The sequence below is a fragment of the Phocoena phocoena genome, chromosome 1, assembly GCF_963924675.1.
Source record: "Phocoena phocoena chromosome 1, mPhoPho1.1, whole genome shotgun sequence".
Lineage (NCBI taxonomy): Eukaryota > Metazoa > Chordata > Mammalia > Artiodactyla > Phocoenidae > Phocoena > Phocoena phocoena.
Window position 1 is genome coordinate 92,784,281 of NC_089219.1, and position 13,625 is coordinate 92,797,905.

The window sequence follows — 13,625 nt, forward strand, 5'->3', positions numbered from 1 at the left end:
TTTGTACCATTTTTTAAGATTCCACATATAAGCAGTATCATATGATACTTATCTTTCTCTGACTTACTTCACTCAGCATGACAATCTCTAGGTCCATCCATAAACCAAAATAGTTCTGAAGCACCAAGACACCATATGACACAAATAACCTTTCTCCAAATAAAATTAAATAAATGCATACAGTTTTATTTATATTATGAACAAGAATATTATGAGCAAAATGAATAAAATAAGAGAAAACAAATAACTGATAAAGAGCTATAACATGACTATAACTGGTAAAGAGCTATGATATGCCCAATGTGAAGGAAGGGCTGATAGCCTTAAAGTGAATCCTATCATGCTGCATAATTATATTATCATAGAATCATATTTTTTAGAAATGTAAGTAATAATTGTCTTTTGAGACTAAAAATATATTCACAAACATCAATTTCAACATACTAACCATAATGTGTTCTACTATAGGAAATACTTGATTCCTTCAAATCATGTTTATCTATTACACAAGTCAGAAATTTGTGTTCTTTAAATCAATCAAGCTATGATTCAGTTGAATGCCTTTTATTTTTGAGAGTGCAATATACTGTACTGCATTCAAAGTTCCTTAAAGTTACTCACAGCATAAATTTAACATGTACAAACTTAGTCATTTGGATAGCCACTAAAGACTTCTGAGGACTTACTAATAGCATGCCATGAATTGTAATAATGGCTTTAATTACAGTTTTAATCTTTTGTTTATGGCTTAAAAGATATTATAAAAGGAATATAAAAGACCAGTGAAATATCAATGAGAACAAATAAAACCTTGTATAATAATAAAAGCTGTCCAAAATTCTGACATCCTTTCTCATGTTATTTCCAAGTATTTGAGGTATGGAACCCCTGAGGCATTGGCTGAAATTTTTCTATGAGCTGGATTTGTAGCTGGAGGCTTGTTTTTTGCCTGTGAAATAATTACATATTATTAAAAGAAAGGAATTATAAGAACAGCATTTTGGAGAGAATCTGATTCAAGATATGGACAGCTTTTCCAAAAATGAATGGAATACCATGTGAGTATGATAAAATTTGATTCTTCTTTGAAATGGCAATCCAGAAGGAGACAAGGTAAGGAGAAAAAGTGAGAGGGAAAAATAATGGGACAAAAACAATTAGTAAGATGATGGTACGTTTAAATCCAACCATGTTGGTGACTGCATTAATTATAAGTAGGTTAAACACACCAACTATAAGACAGAATTTGTCACACTGTATTCTTTTAAAAGAATCAATCCTATTTTGTCTACAAGAAATGTACTTTATATAATAAGAGAAAGATAGGTTAAAAGTAAAAGAATGGAACAAAATATATCAGACAGGCATTAACTGAAAGAAAGCCTGACTGACTATATTGATATCAAACAAATTATGGTTCTTTAGGGATAGAGAGGGACATTTCATAATGATAAAAGTGTCAATTTAACAAGAGCCATAGCAACTTACCAAAGAGAGAGAGAGAGAGAGAGCACAATCTGTCATAATCAGAAAAAAAAAAAAGGAATATCACTAGATATCTTAAAGGATTTTAAAGAATAATAAAAGTATGAACCAACATTATGCCAGTAAATTTGATAAATTAGATGGGGTAGACAACTTGAGAATATCATTGTGGGAATATATTAATTACTATTAAATTACTTTAACAGAAGTATGTCTACACAATTTTCTTCAGTAATTTTAATAATTTGTGTTTTTCAAGGAAGTTGTGTACCCCATAAAAGTTCTCTGAATTTCTCTTAAAGACAAGATCGAGTTATTTCTAAGATGTTAATTCACCACAAATTGTTCAATAGATTAAATTCAATCCCAAGCAAATTTCTAACAGATTTTCTTGTAAAACTTGATGAGTCTGTAAATGTAAAGTACATAAAAATCCTTAAATTTTTGGAAAAAAAGATCAAATTTTGAGAACTTATGCCTCCTAATTTCAAAATTTACTGTAAAGTTACAGTAAACAGGAGAGTTTGGTATTGACATTAAGAATAGTCATACATATCAATGAGAATAATAGAAAGATGAGAAATATATAATAATTACATATTAAATTAAATATATAAATTTCTTAGATTCTGCTTCATACTTGGTCTAGTTATTTATGCTAAATCATTTATGCTATCTACCTGTCAATAAATAATTGCCATACTGAGAAAAATCTACACTTTTGAATTATGTCAAAAGGAAATCAAGGTTAATTCATAGGTTTGGGGCATAAGAAATAGCAAAGTGATTCTATTTATTAAGATATTGAAGACTGGGAAAGAGTTGGTATTAGGGAAACAAGTAGTTCTGTTTGTGGCATAATAAGTTAGTTACTTATTAGACATAAAAAAGTAAAATATACATTATTCTTCTCAATCAGCTAAAGATACTTATATAGATTCCATTCTTCTCAGAGAAAGTTGTTAAGGAACTAAGATAGCTTCCCATTATCCTCTTAATACTATCTGATATTATCTGCATTTAAAAAAATTTTTTATCTTCTACAATCCCAATAGGAGATAAACTCCATCAGAGCCAGAACCTTGATTGTCCTATCTGAAAAGGATTTCATTGCATTGTGGTATATACTTTGGGTCACAACTCAGCCTGAATATTTCCCATAAGTTTTTAATCACAATTATGCTTTGTTCACAACACTTGAACATTTTGATGAAATTATGCATCTGTTAAGATGATCATATGATTTTTATCTTTCATTTTATTAATGTGGTATATCACATTTATTGATTTGATTGTGCTGAACCAGCCTTGCATCCCAGGGATATATCTGATTTTATCATTGTGTATGATCCTTTTAATGTGCTGTTGAATTCAGTTTGTTCATATTTTGTTAGAATTTTTATATCTCTTCATCAGGAATATTGGTCTGTAATTTTCTTTTAGTGACCTTACCTGGCTTTGGTATCAAGGTAATGCTGCCTTCATAAAATGAATTTGAAAGTGTTCCTTCCTCTTCAATATTCTGAAAAAATTTGTGAAGGATTAATGTAAATCTTTAAATGATTCTCTTCTCTTTATCTTTTGTGAATTTACTATAGGTTTTTGTTTTGTGGTTGCTATAAAGTTTACATAAAACATCTCATAGATATAGCAGTCTATTTTACATTGTTAGCAACTTAACTTTGATTACATACAAAAACTCTACCCTTTTACTTGCCCCTTCTTTTACGTTTTTAATGTCACAATTTATCTCTTTTTATGTTATGTACTTATTAACAAATTATAGAAGTTATAGTTATTTTTTAATACACTTTTTCTTTAATCATTATATTATGGTTAAAGGTTGACACACCATCCTAGTTCAGAATTAGAGTTTTCTGAATCTGACTTTATATTTACTTTTGCTTTTACTTTTTGTTGTTTACTTTCCTATGATTTCATCTTACTAACTAGGATCTGTTCATTTTAGCTCTGTTTCCTTTCAGCATTTCTTGTAAGGCAGGTCTAATGATGATAAGCTCCTTCAGTTTTTGTTTGTCTAGGAAGGTCTCTATTTCTGTTTCATATTTCAAGGATAAAGTTGCTAGATAGAGTGTTCTTGACTGGCATTTTTTTCTTTCAGCATTTTGGATAACCATTTCACTCTGTCCTGGTCTGTAAGTTTTCTGCTGAGAAATCTGCTAATAGCCTAATGTGCATTCCTTTATAGGTTACAATCTTTTTTTTTTTTCTTGCTGCTTTTAGGATTCTCAGTTTTTTATTTTTAACAGTTGTATTATAATGTGTTTTGGAAAAGATCATTTTGGAGTGGAATAATGAAGTGATCTGTTAGCTTCCAGAACTTCAAATATAAACATCCCCAGGTTTGGAAAGTTCTCATACTTTATTTTTTTAAATAAACTTTCTGCTCTCATCTCCCTTCAATCTCTTTTTGGAACTCCCATGATTTTGACATTGATTCTTTTGATGGTGTTGCATAAATCATGTAGGCTTCTTCACATTCTTTTCATTCTTTCCTCTTTGTTCTCTGTCTGGGTTATTTCTAAGTTTCTATCATGTAACTCACTCATGCTCTCTCTTGCATTCTTTATTTCATTCATTGAATTCTTCAGCTCCAGACTTTTCTGGGAGTGTTCTTTTTTTATGATTTTTCTCTCTCTATTAAATTGCTCATTTTAATTGTGTATTGTTTTCTTTATTTCATTGAATTTTCTTTCTGTGTTTTCTCATAGCTCATTGAGTGTCCTATTTCGGTATCTTTATCAGGTGAATTACAGACCTCAGTGTCACTGGGTTCAGTTACTGGAGGATTATTGTGAACTTTTGATGATGTCCTATTGCCTTCATTCTTCAAGTACCTTGGAGTTTTGTATTGTTGTTTTGCAGTTACCGCCTCCAGTCTTTACTAGCTGCCTTCAGATGAGAGGCACTTTTTTTTGTCCTGTTGTATTTTCTGTGGATATATATATATATATATATATATATATATTCCAACTGTGTGCTGAAATGTCTCCTCAGATAACCTAGACCTTTGCAAAGGCTCTCTAGTCTGTGGATGTCTTCCCAAGTCAGCCTTCATGTGATCCCAGACCATGTCCAAAAGGAGCTGAAGCCAGTTCACAGGCTCCAGAAGCCCGTTCCACAGCTTATGCTTAAGTCTGTCTGGCTATTACCCATTACACAGGTAAGTGAGACTCCTCCCAGGCCCTTTGGCATCAGGTGCTAGATCCCATAACTCCCTCAAAGGTACTTTTGTTTGTGGAGGAATGCCAAATTTTAGATGTTTCAGGGAGGGAGAAAAACAAGTTGCATATTCTGCCACCGTGAATACTGACATCACTCCTCCTGCTACATTTCTTAGCTTTAGTTGGTGTAATGTTTTTAGGTTTTTTGAGAACTAAGCTGAAATCATTGATTTTCAGACTTTTTAATTCAAATATATTCACTGAATGCAATAAATGTTCATTTAGGTACTACTTTAGCAGGAACTATCCAATTTTGACATGCCAAATTTATTATTATTCATTTTTAAATATTTGGATGTCCTTGTTAATTGTACATTATTAAAAGTTGTTAATTGCTTAAATTCCAGGAAGTTAGAGATTTTATATTTGTCTTTGTTCTGTTTTCCACTTTAATTCCATCACAGTCAGAAAAATTACTTTGAATGATTTCTATCATTTGAAATTTATAGAAGCTTTTTTAAGGGCCTAATACTGTTGATTTCATGTACTCTTGATAAGAACGCCATTAATACCTTTAAGATTTTCTATAAGTTTACTGATTTTTACCTACTTTTCTCTCACATATTGAGAAAGGGATATTAATGCCCTCTATTATGTGTGAATTTTCCAATTTCTACGTTTAGATCTTTTGCTTATTCCATTTGCTTTAAATAATTCTTGAATCCAAGCAATCTATATCATACAAATTTATTCTTTTTCAATGCTGTTTGGATATTCTATACCTTTTTTATTTTCATAAAAATTAGAATTTTAGAATTATTAAAAATTAATAAATTTGCTAAATGTTACAAAGATGTCTTCTGGGTTGATTTGAATCTATAGGCCTACTTGGTGAGAAACTCATTAAATGATTTTGAATTTTCTGATTCATATATAATTTATACCTGTATTTTGTTTCTTGAACAATATTTTCTCTGTAATTAACGTCTCCTTGCTTTGCTTTTTTATGTAACTATTGCTAATTTGTCTCAATACATTAACTACATGGATCCAACAATATTTGCTCAGTTATATGGCCTTCTTCACAGGCCATACATCTCTAAATATTAATGCAAACAAAGTTTAAATCTTTGTTTAAGACACTTAATTTTCAACTTTTAAATCCAAGTTAAAAACAAGTGGTTTATACAATTTATTTAGAAACAGTTTGAACAAGTTTTCATAATTAATTATAGAGAGGTGTACAATTAAGTACATAATGTAGTTTTTATAATTCTCTGTTGATTTTAACTTCTTATATTTTGCACTAAAATAATAATAAACAAAAAAGTAATATAAAAAATTAAGTGGTTTATAAATATTAACTTGTTTGGCCTGTATAAAACTGTATAGGTAAGGCAATTACTATCCTCAGTTCAAGATCTAAAATATCTGCTCACTGGAAATATTTCCATCCAAATTTTTGCCCAGGATCACACCTGAGGTGGTGGTAGTGCTGTGTTTCTGATTACTTCTACCTAATGCCAGGATGTTCCATGGAAACATCTATAAGCCAGGAGTTTTTCCCCTTCCTTAGAAAACTAAATATGTGTTACAATTCCATGGGTATGTAGATGAGCGAAATGTGGAAACACTGTAGAAATAAGTGAATTAGGTGAATAAGCCACAAGAGCATATTTATAACTTGTGTTTTCAGGAACGTCTTATGTCTAATCTTGAATATACTTCCAATGAAGAAGGAATACTGCCACACACAGTTAGCTTCATGATTTGCTAGATCAGATAATTAAGCCATGATGAGTAGATCAGTTTGCATAGGTTCTGTTGTTCTGTAGTCACGTGCTCAACTGATCTTAATAACAATGCAGAAGCTATTTCTCAACATGAGAATACCAAGTTTCCAAATAGGGAATAGTTATGGTGTAAAACTCTAGGAGCATATTTTGTGATTTTCCTTTCAGAAATTATTTCATTCTTCACAGAGCATCCTGATCTGCCACAGACACTTCAAGCAACATTTGATCTGCTCAAGGTCAGAACTGCTTGCACCATGGCCTGAGGTTATATAAAGAATTATTCTCCTCTAAGAATTTTTCCAAAAAACACAGAAATCTTATGGGTAGATCAGTACACACAAAGTGATATGTTTAGATTTGACCTCAGATACTGTGCTATTGTATGCACAGTGCAGCAAATTCTCTCTTTTTCTCTTTTTTGTCCTTTCATTTTAGGAATATCCTGACATGCTCAAGACTTTTGGCCCTCTAAGACTGCACTTATGGTGTAGGTCTTCAAATTTTTATGACACTTTCCCCCCAGCTTCTAACAAGTATAGATATTACTGAGACTTCTAAGGTACTTATTACTCCTTGTTCCTTTGGTCACATTGTCTTGATGTTATCAATGTAAAGGCAAGTATGAGAACACATAGAACTAATTTATAACAGAATCACACAGTTGTTGTGGACTTAATGATAAATAATTAGATTGTGTTCCTGTCCCTTCCAGGTTGAACTAAACTGTTTCTGTTGATCTCTGCTTATTGGGACAGAGAAAAACCAACATTAGTCAGCTCAGTGGTAGTGACCACATGAAAGGATGTAGGTTGAATGGCTCCACTAAATAAGAGATACCATTGTGTGTATTACCTAATTACATTTGAGATAATACTGTTGTTTTCTCAAGATTCATCTACCTTCCTAACAGGCCATACACTCAAGTAGATTTTAATGTCAGGAGCATTCTTTTCTGACACACCTCCCAGAATTGTGAGAATATCCATAAAGTGGATGAGTTTTCATATCATCAATCCCAGAGTTTACTACAAGTTGGACTTGTGTTCAAACCTTCTGGTTATCTCTCCAGTTATGCTACCTATTACAATAACCATTCTCACTTTTATTCTGCTGGTTAGATGCTACCACTTGGATTCTGCCAATGCCAATATATTTGCTCCTTTAATTCAGGGAACTCATTTTCCATGGCAGCTTCTCCTACTCTTATTTCCAGTCCACAAAAGATAGTTACTCCAGAGTTTTGAAAGAATATTTGTGATACCCTAATCTTAGTGCCTTGGTGAAGGTTGTGTCTTCAGTGTTCTCTCAGATGAAAAAAGTTATGTGACCTCAGGTTACAGAAATTTTCTATACGCCTGTTTGAATTCCTTCCTCAACATAAGCCAAGCCACTTTTGACATCCAAATATCTTTTAGTGTGGATTGTTATTAAGCTGAAATTTCAATCAACTGAGCAGGTGTCTGAGCACTGCTGAATTCAGAATCTGTATTAACTATCCTTATATCAATAACTTTATGTTAAACTAAAGTTAGAACCCATAGGACCTGTTCTAGCTTCACTTAGTAGCCATTTTTACATATATTATTAATGTATATGTCAATTTTTAGATGGATATGTATAAATTATATTTATAGGTCAAATTTATAGGTCAAAAATGGTCAAATACAATTCATATGATTCAACCTAATAAATAACAGAACCTTATTTTATTTTGAGGAGAATTTAGTGTTGTTCTCTTGGGTATTCTTAGATCTAACTATATTTATGTATGAAGAAGGAATGGGAACAGCATGAGGGTAACTCTTTTGTAAGGTCACTCCCTCAAGTAGTGGTAATTATAGGGTTTCCAGGCAAGACAGGTTCAACCTTGTCAAATAGTAGATGAAAGGCTGCTTATGCTGACAATGGTGTTGAGTATTCATCGTCAACTGAATCCACTCCTATATGACTGAAAGAAATGTCCTACCTCTGCAACTCCAGTGATTGGAGTTCTACTATTTCCAAATCTGTGCCCAGATTTTTACATACAACACCTGGAAATACCTGTGAGTTAAATTGATGCTTTAATTCAGCAATTCATGCATCAGATCTGTGATGATTTTAAGTATGTTACCCCTGTGGCTAACATAAAAGTAATGATTTCAGGAGAGTCATAAAATCTCCTTAGTCCTTCATCATGTTTTAAACTAGGTTTTAAAGCTCTAAGCTTATTTCTGTTTTCCTTGAACTTCTCCAATTCAAATAGAAACTGCCAATCCACCCCCACCTTCCTTGCATTTTTTATTTGCAACAAAATGGCCAACGCATTAGTATTTCATTCCAGGTGACCATAAGCAATAATTTAAGTATTTTTCTTTTGCATTCCATGAATTACCAATGTCCCATTTTCAGTGATATTTAGTCTCACTGAAAACCCAACAATGTCAGATAACTAATCTCTGTTTCCCATCTTTGAGCACATATTTTAGTCACAACCACTTCTAGTAGAGAATAGATTGCTGTTGAAGAGACATGAAAGGAGCAGAGATTATTTTACGTATTTCAGCATAAAGTAATTTAAAACAGGGAAATAGATGCTTACAAAATTATTGGAAGTTCTAAAGGAGTTGGCTCCAGACTGGAGTTTCTCAAATGATTGGCAGAAAACAAGAGAATAGACCCCTGTTAGAATCATGATCTCTGCCACGTTATGAATGTAGAGGATCAAGAGGTCATTGCTGGAATTACCGGGGTCAAGCATGCACACATAAGCTGAAATTCAGGGACTCAGGATGAGAGGATTAGTGCCAGAACTTCCACAACATTATGGACACAAGAAAGTGAAATCCAACAGCATTTATTCCTGCAATCAACTTCCAATATTCATGGAGTGACTCAGCTATAACATCCATGATGTTGCTCAGTAACCTTATGGAGCAGGAAGTTGGACTCTACTACTGTCTTTCAAATTTTATACAACAAATCTGTGTAACTTATCCACATTTAGAACCTAACATCAAGGTAGACTAAAAGAAATGTCCTATCTGCAACACAGGAAATAAAAACTTGAAAGAAATTGTCAATCAGTTGTACTCAGTCCAACTTAAAGGACAATATATTGAATGGATCATACACAGAATTGTTAAATTACAAAAATAATGACTATCCTTGGAACAGAAAAGACTGTGAGCTAGTATCCAAATCCTTCAGATAATGAAAAGAATTAACCTTACTTGTATCATTAATCAAACACATGAATTATTTTTTAGAATGGAGGGTGACAAACTATAGCTAGTGGCCTGTTTTTGTGAGGTACATGATCTAAAATGATTTTTACATTTTTACAGTGTTGAAAAAATATATAAAGAAGATGACAGAGATCCTATGTAGCTTGAAAACTCAAAAATATTTATTATCTGGCCCTTTTCCAAAAATTGTTTGTTGACCCCTGTGTTAGATTGAGAACAAATAAGTCAGAAAGCACGTAATTCATTAGAATTTATTATCTATGAAGGAACAGATTTTGTCTGCCTTTCCTATACACTACTCATTCCTAGCATGGTGCCTGGTACCCAGCACGTAGTTAAGTAAGTGTTTATTGAATATAATTTACAACGCTACCAATCTTTAGTAGATTTTAGCATTGTCTTTGTGTATTGTCTTTGTATACACACAAACATTTTCATTCAGATACACAACAACATAAGCAATATATTATGCTAGATTGGCATTTCAAAGTGGTGCATTGACTTATATCCAACCATTTATAAAATCAAGTCTGTTTTGTTAAGAACTTTATCAGCACTCAGTTTCGATCCAATTTTGATCTCTTCCTACTCTGATTATCTCAAGTAATATATTCCATGTTATTGAAACCTATTAATAATCCCACTTTAATGATGAATTATCCACAGCTCTGTATGCATTAAAAATGAAACAAAAACAAAAGAAAAACAACAATGAAACTCTATAAGAAATACATTTGCTATTGTAACACCCCAGGGCTCATGTGTAGAGTAAATTCCTTTTACCAGAGACACAGCAAATAATTAATTGGGAATATAATGTGCCCTGATACCAGTTTTATTTGCTTTTGAACTTATTTTCCTTTTGAACACCTGAATTAACATATCTATGTTTTTGAGAATATCTTTCTCCATACGACAATATTGTTATACTGTCCAGTACTAATATTTCAGATTTTATATTTACAATTCACAGTTTGCATAATATAAAAGAAACTCCCTAAATTTACATTTGAAAATGTTCAAATGAATACAAAGAAGGATATACTAAGTTCAAAAAGCAGGAGGAACATTCTAATATTGGAATAAGTGAGGATGACATAAAATTCAAATAAATTATAAATGAAGAAAGGAGAAGAATTATGTCCTACAAGCTGTTTTGTTTCTAGATATGTTATTGAAATTTCAAATGGACTTTCTAATGACAACATAATTTTATTTTAAATATTTTGCCAATTCAGAGATGAGTATGATATTTGGGTGCTTGCTTCTAGAGTGAGTTTTATGAAATAATTTATCTGAGCAGAAGCTTTGTAACACTGAGGTTATAAATTTTTTAATCTTGAAAAGTAAAACTACAATTATAATCAACTGGCAGATAAATTAAAAATCATATTTTTCCTGAAAAGCAGATTGAAGAATCACAATATCTATTTTCTGAAAACAATGTCTATTTTAAATATCTTCTATTTTCTTAAATAGATTTCTATTTACATTTAATGCCACATTTGTATTAAATTAACACATAATATTATATTTGTAAATCCAAGACATTCAAGATGTTAGTATAATTTTAAAAGATGAAACTAGAGTAAAAGTTCTCAAAATCTACCTAAACTAGTTAGAAAAATGCAACGTATTTAATATTTCTCTACCATAGGCAAACTATTTTGAAGATATTTCTCACAATTTATTTCTTTCTAAACTTGATATTCTATAATTTCATATAAATGTATGCTTCCCTTAAACACTCTAAATCTAGTATTTGATATTAAGGTAACAAGGTAAATTTTGAACTATAGTATTCAGCTTTTGAGATGTTCATCCATAAGTCAACAACAAGTTTTGGCTATTTTTCTGGATTTCAGGAATTTTTTGCTTTCAATTTACAAGTGTTTGTTCCCATTTGTAATAAATTGGGCCTACTGTCCACCTCTAGCCATAATAACTTAGACAAGAAAGTTTCTTTCATGCAACATTTGGAATTAATAGCTGTGGATTACTTCCTTTGCATAGTCTCAATTTTTACATGTAAAGTTGGATGCAGTGATTATTATTTCTTGTGGACTGAGGGTCAACATAATTGATTCACAAAGAGCAACAGCAAATGCACCAAGAGAAGCAGAGATGTTGCTGGAGTTTTAATATTAACCTGTGTTCTCACCTTTGGTTTCTGTGAAACCAAATTTTCTTTACATAAAGCTTTCTCTAATTTATTGCATTTTCAGTTACTTTCCCTCAGACTGGTTTTTGTTGTCTGCAGCAAAAAAGTCATAATTAATGAAAGAACTATATTCTCTGCATTTTCCTAATAATTCTGTTAACAGTTCTCCTAATCAAAAGTTCAAATTTATTAACTTGGAATTAAAATTCAATATAATCTTGGCTTTTAAAAATCTTATAAAAACTATATGCTTCAGATTTAAAAAGTTTTCTGTTCTTTGTATATATTTTTATTAATAGATTCACAAATATTTATGAACTACTACTGTAAAAATGTCACTTTTATAAGTATCATATACTCATATTTTCCTTTCTTGTATTTTCCTTGTTTTTTGAGTTAAAAATAATTTCTTGCTTTTCTGAATAATCATACCTTATTATTTGTAATTCTAATAAAATAACATTTTAACTTATAATAATATGATTAATATATATGACCAAACTCTTCTTCTAGACTATATTATCCATTCATACATCTTACAGATTAAAATATTATAATACACAGATATTTTCTGAAGGAGTGTGGGTTACCAAACATTTGCCTCTCTATTTTTGTTTTTATTATTATCTCTAATATGAGTAATTTCTATTTTATAAACTCCAAGTTCCTGGCTCCATGGTTATAGTTGCCCATGTCAGAGGTGTAATTTTATTCTTTGGCTGCCTTCTTGATTTCTGCAATAGTAATGCATTTTGGCCCATGATCTTCTTATTTCATGACTCTCTCTGTATAAGCTAAGCACTGAAAGCTTCATTGCTTTCTGATATTTATTTTAAACAATTACGATAATCTCAACCTAATCCTTGATAGTCTATCAATCATTAATTTTATAATATTTCCAAACTTCTCAACACTCAAACCGTTTATAGTTTTATTCACCACTTCTTTGTTAATGACATATATATGTGTACATATATATGTATATATACGTATAATTTTGTTTTTCATTTAACCTTCTATATTCCCATTTGCTTCATACATTCTTTGGCCGTCCAGTTGGTACATTGAAGTACCCAGGTATTCTTACTGTTGCTCCTTGTTGATCTGCAATGATCACTCTCCATATTCCATTTTGCACTTTCCTTTCAATTTACTATATAAATATTTTTCAAAATAATCTCATAAAGGATCAGTATTGATCATGTCATTCTCCACTCAAAAACCACCAGCAAATTTGTTTTCCAAGGAATTATATTCTCCTAACTTAATTTGCTTTTAGTAGTTTTGAAGTGTTTTCTATTTGATTTTCATCACAATTGACCTTACAGTTTCCTATTTCATCACCTCCCACACATGCTCCTTCTTTATCCTTAATTTAATATTTGTATACTCCCTTGACTTTAAAATCTTGTTGTGAAAATGAGATACATTTATACAAATGAAATGACAAAGATGCCATACTTTAATTTATACTGAATTATGAAATTAGTAGTATAATTTGTAACACAACCTTGTGGAATAGTGAGCACATTTTTCATGGTTGATTTGGGAGATGTGCAGAAAGTAAAAGGAAGGAGATGGCATTCCAGGTATAGGAAAAGATAGAAGAGGCATGGTTAGGTGAGGTGTTTATAGTCTTTCCAAGAATAACATATAAAACAGACTGAATAACAATAGCAGCAACAAAGGATTTCATTTTGGTGACTAATGGGAGATACAAATGTAGAATAAGGGTGGTTTTAGATTAGTAATTACTTGATCTATCATGTCA